The sequence below is a fragment of the Nesoenas mayeri genome, assembly GCF_963082525.1.
Source record: "Nesoenas mayeri genome assembly, chromosome: 16".
Taxonomy (NCBI): Eukaryota; Metazoa; Chordata; class Aves; order Columbiformes; family Columbidae; genus Nesoenas; species Nesoenas mayeri.
Window position 1 is genome coordinate 16,559,558 of NC_137562.1, and position 6,129 is coordinate 16,565,686.

The window sequence follows — 6,129 nt, forward strand, 5'->3', positions numbered from 1 at the left end:
TTTGAGTTAGTTTTAAGTGTCATAAAGTAACCAAAGTAATTGTAGATGCGAGCACAGAAACAAAAGAAACAACTAAAGGTCGCCTCTTTCCTAGATGTTAAATAGTTATTCAAAAAAGTAGTTTACAGTGTCGTTCCACTCGTTTACTTCTTCGTGTGGTTAGAATCATACTCAGTATTCTTTCTGAACCTGTAGACCGTGGATTTGTGGGTGGTAAGAGGGACATGAGGATACCAGAGCATCTACAAAAGGAAATTAAGAAAAGCAAATGTGTTACTTTTCTCAGATGACTTACTACAAAACATTTAAATCCATTATAAGTGACTCTACACATCCTGAACACTTTTGGGAGGACTGAATTCCAGGACACGGGCAATGTTGAATAGACCGCTAACCATAAGACAGGTTCATTTTCTTCCAAAAGTAGTTTTGGCTTTTTTGAACTTTCAGTTGATAGTATTTCCTTAAGCAAATATACAGATGGTTAATCAAGAATCGTTTCTGTTGAGAAACTTCCACTTTGAGCAAGACATCTGACCACTTTCATTTCTGGAGCTTAATAAGAGGGCCTGCTTGTATTGTGATTGGCAGAGGTAGGCAGTAGTACTGCTTTTTTTTTGTAACATTTCCTCTATATTACTAGATTTTCTGGATTACTGTGTCTGATAGTGTCAATGTCAGGTGGCCCAGAGGAAAAACTTTTAAAACCCCACAGTAGATGAGTGGGAAATAACCAGTCCTCTGTGTTGTAAGCAGAATGGGATGTGATTTGTGCGCTGAGTAAGCATCTGAACTTTGTCATTTACTTCAGATAATGATTTAAAAGAAATTAGGAACTTCTCCCTGAACGATCTGCCGTGTTGTGCAGCCTCTGTCTGTTGGGGAAGATCCTGTGTTCTGTCACTGGTGCTCCCTCTGGAAATGCTTGTGCAAAAGAGGGAGCAAATGCCGCAGGACCCCCCAGCCCTGTGCACGGCTGCATTCTGCACCACAGCCACGGATGTGTCCTTTCCAGACAGCTCTTTCCACCCAGAGGGGAAAAACAGCAGTGAAGAGCAGCGTGGGGGTGCAGCTGCCCTCAGCCTGGCAGGGGAGATAATAGAATCGTTTTGGTTGGAAAAGACCTTAAGGCCAACAAGTCCAATCGTTAACCTTGACACAGCCAAGTCCAATGAATGAATTGGAAACTACCTACCAACTGCAACCATTGGAAAGTTTTCAAAGGTAAAACATTTGCATACTGAGACCTCCAGGGATGACTCTTTGGCATGTCAGAGTCATCTTTTCTCCCCCTCAGTGACATCAGCGTAGCAGTGTTACTCAGGTTTTGATGGAGTATATTTGATGGAGATGGGGAGGAGTGCGCCTTCCTCCTGGCTTAAAGCAAAGCAACCTGGGCAAAGCTCTGCCTGGGGAGGGGGCAGGCGGGGGCCCTCCCGCGGGGCAGTGGGGCCCCTGCCAGTGGTGGGCACCGGCAGCCCCGCGCAGGGCCGGGAGCTCCGCACCGGGCTGGGGCTGAGCGGGGTGCGGCGGCGCCGCGAACCACCAGGCGGTGCTGCTGCCGGTTTCGCACTCTGTGCGGTGGCGCCGCTGCAACGCTGCCGCTTTCCGCGAGCAAGCTCCGGGGTTCGCGGGCTGCGCAAGTGTCCTAGCGCGGCGGGCTGCCCGTGCCTGGCGCGCATTCACCTCTTGCCAGAGGAGCCGCCTGGGCGAGTGCCCGGTCCCGACGTGGGCCCCGGGTTCCACCGTCCAGCTACAGCTTTGGCTTGTGGGCCCCAAGGAACCCTGCGTTTTGCTGAACCGGTGCCCCTTATGGAGGCATGCTCTTTATTGCTTGGGGGTCGCAGCCGTGCCCACACTGCGTCACGAATGCTGCAGCCCAGGCTGGGGGCAAGAAGAAAGAGCCATGTGTCCACGCCCGGAGCAGCAGGGTTTTAGGAGCTGCTGCTGTGTGCAAATGCAACAGCCTAAGCAGCACACGGTCACTTCAAACGGTGCTGGAGCAGGGCCTCTTGGCATGGTGGGAGCACGTGGATATGAGCTAATGAGTCCCCAAATGAGGCCTCATCTGAGCCCCAAATCTCAGACCTGCTGAGGAGAGGCAGCACGCCTAACACCCCTGCCCGCCATCCCCCATCTGTACAAACCCTGCTTTTACTGTCTCCTACTGACACCAGCATTGAGTTATGTTTGTAAAGCCCTTCAAAGAAGTCTATTCCTAACTATCACTATGTTTGTTAAAATACAGCTCTCCCTGCGGGACCGCGGAGTAGAAACAAAGCTGATCAATTGCAAGTTTTCAAGGCCAGCGTGGGGCTCTGAGATGAAGCCCCACAGCAGAGCTGGGGTCAGCAGCCTGTGGCCAGCAAAGCTCTCTCAGGGTGCTGGTGCCTGGGACTAGAGACTCCTGAATTGGCATCTGCTGCAATCTGCTCTGTGATGGTGCGTCAGAACAAAACAGAACGTTACTGGGGATGAAAAGCAAAATGTTTTGCTTTTTCACTGCATGATAAAACTCCTCCTCGTTATCTAAGTGTTATTTTTTGCACATCTGTGTTCCAGCTTGTTGATATTTCCTCTTGATCACCCCCATGTGTCTCTGGATTGTTATGGTGAATGCTGAGCTATTGCTGTTTGAGGGTGGACAAGTCACAGCATGTGCATGTCCAGCAGAGGGGACACCTTGAACATGCACAGTATCTACCCTGCATCTTCCTGCAGCCTCAGCTGTATTGCTGGAGTTTCAAAGGACAATCAATTAAAAAAAAATACTCTTTTAAGTGAAATCAAAACCATTATCTTTGGAAAGAGGTAAATAATCTCTTTGACTAACAACCCAAACTTCTTTTAAACTCAGAGTGATTGTCTTTCTTGTTTTGTATTTCCAGTGCTGGCCAAAGCACCAAGCGGGCATTCCAACCCTCTTCAGAATGTAGGGTTGAGCAGTCACAGGCCCGTGTGACACTGGCACTAGCAGTGATGTCCTGCCCTGTCTTACCCAGAGAGGCTGTTCTCACCAACCCCAAAGCCTGTGTTGGCCTTTAGCCCCCAAAACCCTCCCATGGGGCACTGAGAGGTGGTGGGGACGTGCAGGGTCATCGCTGCTGTTGCACACAGCCACTGGAGGTCTCTCTGCCACCATCGCTAGCACCAGAAAAATCTTTGTGTTTGGGAAAAATGTTATTTCAATAGAAAATATTTATATCTGCATGACGTTGATCACTCTGCGTCTTTCTACGGCTCATATCTTCCTGCTTTTAAGAAGGAAATGTTGTGTTAAGGGACCAACTCCAAGCCTGCCAGGAGCAGCCTCATTTCCAGGGGCTTTCCGACATCTGCTCATTCTTGCAAGACACCTGGGTATCACCCAAAGTGCCACGGACAAATCAGCGGCGGAAAGAGGGAACAACTAATGAAATGGGAAGAGAGGAGTTTCATCAGCAGAATTTGCAGCATTAGGATTTCAGAGGGAATCTCTAGTTATTGGTGGAGTTGCCTTTTTTGTTTATTTCAGTGTCTGACCAGCCTCAGTGTTTTCTCTTGTGGAAGTTGGGCACCAGGTTGTGAGCTCAGGGTTACCAGCCTGACTTTAGTTTACGGTAATAACAATACGTTCTATTTTGTCCACTGATGCCATAAGTGCATAACTGAAATAAGGTTTTTGGAGATAGATGTGAGTTGTAGAGCTAAAGGAGCACTGAGAGTTAAAACAGACGTGAAAAAAAACACATACTAGTATGGCAAGGAACAGGAATGAAAATGCAGTTGTATAATCTGGGTGTGCTGTTACTGTGACTTTTGGACAGTGGCTGCTCTGTGCTGGCAGTTACTGTGTGCATATGTAAAAACCGTGCACGCAAGCTATACGGTGTAGCTTTTTCAAGTGAACTTTCCTTAGTCTAGGCCTTGATGTCTGCAGGAAATTGATCTTTTCCAGTTTTGCAAGATGCAAAACACCGATAACCTTTTGCAACCCTCCTCTCCCATCAGTGCTGATAGGAAACCATGTTAGTGCAATAAAAGCATAAAAGCTTATTTGTAACCCAGAGTTCACTCTGTGAGGGTCACTACGGATAAATAAAGCCTCTGCCTGGCCCAGGCACAAGCTGTGTCCCACAGCGGTCCCTTCGGGCACTACAGCACCTCTTTCTTTTGCACTAAGCTAAACTTACTCTGCAAGTAATGGAGAGTGACGGCGCAGGAGCAGAGCGAGGTCTGATCCCAGGGGTGGCCGTGGAGCACAGGGAGGGCACGAGCAGGGCAGCCGCAGCTGCTGCTGGCACTGCAAGTGGGGATGCTGGTGATGGAGTTTACAAGGAAACAAATTAATTAAATGTTAATTCCCAGCTGAAGTCCTGGAAGGCCCTGTGAACCAGTATGTGGCCCCTGCACAACAAGCACTGAAGGCTGAGCCCAGCATCCACCCAAGCCAAGCTGGATGGGATCGGAGAAGGGGCTGCCCAGTCAGGGACGTGACTCAGAGGAGGAACGTGCTGCTGTTCCCCTTGCCCTCCTTGGCAGCAGAAGTCTGTATCTTCACAGGAGAAAGAACAGACTGTGGTATTGATGGCTTATTATTCTTTTGAAGCTTTTTTTTAACTCACAAGGTTGACTTAGAGAGAAAAAGCTTTGTGGAGCTCCTTTGGTCCAGCACATGGCACAGACTGATACGCATGCACCCGTTCTCTGCCTGATGGGTCTGTTGGGTAAGCTGGACCTATTTGAAGCAGTTGTGTTGTTTTGATGTCCTGAATTTTGCTTTCAGGTCTTCAGCCATCCATCTACCCATCCTCTTCATCACGCACCACTACACCAGTGATAAAACAGCTTATGCTACCATAGCGCACCATGATGGCATTAATGTGGCACAGGATTCTCCTACTTATTTGGTTGTTTTGGTATTTTTTATCATGATAACTTTTTGTTCATGTTGTTTAGCAGCTAAAGAAAAGCAAGATATAAATCCCAATGTCTTCCTCCCATCCAGCTCTGTGCTTTCCTCGGGGCCGCAGGTCACTTGCCAGCGGGGCTGGGCAGCCGTGGGGCCGGGCCCCGGCAGCCGCCGCACCGTCGCTTTGCCAGCAGCTCCCGGCTGTGCCTGGCAAAAGCTTTTGTGTCCTTTCTGCTATTTGAAGAGACGCAGTGGCGATGCCGTCACCCGAGATGGTGTGGGGATTAACTGATTCGTTACTATTTGAGCAAAATTATATATATGCTATTAAGGAGAGAAGTTGGACCTGGACCCCGAGCAGAGTCCATTCAGAAGGGGTACAGTCTTGTCTCTAATGCTTATTCTACCACCACACTCTTCCTCTCTAATTTCTTGTTTCCTCTGTGCCACTGATTCATACTTTTTATAAGTTGGAGAGAGCTTTTTTCAGTGAGATCTGCTTTTTTATCCGATGTATTTGAGTCCAAATTTGTTGATGCTCTAGCAGTGACCTGCCTGGATGTAGCAATTGTCCAGGGAGCTGATTAATTGAAAAAAAGGAAGGGTTTATCTGTTGAACATGACTTTTACACATCTTTCAAATATATGAGGCCAGCTCACCCAGGTTTTGAATGTGTTTTAAAGCACTTGAAGGATGCAGGTGAAGTACTAAGGTGGTTATTTTGCTTCCCCTTTTTTCTCCTTGCTACTCAGCTTCATTTCGCTTCCAATTCCAGACAATGCAAAAGCAGAGAGAAAATACAGCTCCCTTGACTTTGATCTCTTGCTCATCCTGACAGCGCCTCAGCTCGGTCTCCTGTGATGTGTCTCCCTTGGGCTTCCTGCACTCAGAGACCTTTGCAGCAGTCGCTGAGATTTACCCTGGTCCAGGGGAGGGGATCCCGTCCTGCCCCGTGTACCCCTGTTTTCTTTATGATGTTCCTGGTGCAGGGCAGAGCTGGCAGGGAAATCTGCCCTCAGAATTAGAACTGCTTTTCTGTTTTCTTTTTGCCTCGTGACAGAAGCAACCTTAACTGTATGGCTCTGGCGTGATGATGTTGGGGGCAGCCAGGGCACAGTCATATGCTGCTGCCTCACTGGGGCTCACACTTGTGTGAGCCAAGCCTGCCTCCTGCTTCTCCGGTATTTCCCAAGGCTCCATCCTGCTCCACACCACTGGCCTTTTGTTTGATTGTGTT